We start from the raw sequence: 1,104 nt of genomic DNA on the forward strand, positions 1-1,104 counted from the left end.
ACATTTCAGCAACAGGGCAATTCAAAGTGCTTTACACAAAATCATTAAAACAGATAAAACACAAGTACAAACAGTTAATAGTCATAAGCATTAGAAATCAATAAGACACATGAATAGACAGTTGAAAACAAAATGTAGCTAGACAATGGGAGGTTACATCATAACTGAAAGCTCAATGGAAAAAAGCTTACAATTAAAAATCCAAATTATTTCAACACATTGGGTTAATTAAGCAAATCTGCTCTATTAGTTTAAATTATTTCGAATTATGTTCAAATATGTGTTTCAACTGTAACACCAGTGTTACATCAACTGCATGTTGTAAGTATGTTTTGTCTTTGGACACTGGATATCTAGTGATTTGCAGATTTGCATGAAGGTGATGTTCGGTGTGAAATACTCACTAACATCACCTTTATTTTGAAATGCATGACGGTTCCGGTTTTGTTTTGTCTTTCTTTGTGTGCCTTGACGCGGCTCTTAGAGCGCCAGACACACTGGAAGGCGGATTGCCACTAGAGCTGAACAATCCCTCCAACCTGATCGTGATTACAGCCTTTTTAATGTCAAACACCGGATGATATTACAAACCAAGTCCTTGTGAGAGGTAAAATGTGGCTCCTTTTTATTTTCCTTATGGTAGATCAAGCATTGAGGAGCACAAGTGAAGAAAAAACACGTTTTCCTAAAACAGTATAATACCTGTTTGAGATGTGAGCGTCTCTTATTTGGTTTTAATTATTGATAGTAATTTACAAGTAATTTCAGCTTGATGGCTGTCCTGTATTTTGAATTTTGGTGGACATGTGGATCCCAAACTGTGCAAATATGAAACAGATATAGACTGTAGGGAGTCTTTTGCTCATGTTCTTGAAAACGCATACATAGTCTATTTACTTGCATGTTTACATCTTTACATGTGCACTTTTGAACTATATCCCGACCTTGGTAGTTATACCAGCAGACGAACTAGCAACATGACTTGAAAATATGTGTCACTGTTTTGTTAACAGCTTCACAATTTTCCATGTCTTGTGGAAATGGTCCAGTGAGTCAGAGTTCATTGATCTCACAATCCTTCCTAATTTCCCTTGAAATCATTCT

This window comes from Etheostoma cragini, chromosome 15, assembly GCF_013103735.1.
Source record: "Etheostoma cragini isolate CJK2018 chromosome 15, CSU_Ecrag_1.0, whole genome shotgun sequence".
Classification (NCBI taxonomy): domain Eukaryota; kingdom Metazoa; phylum Chordata; class Actinopteri; order Perciformes; family Percidae; genus Etheostoma; species Etheostoma cragini.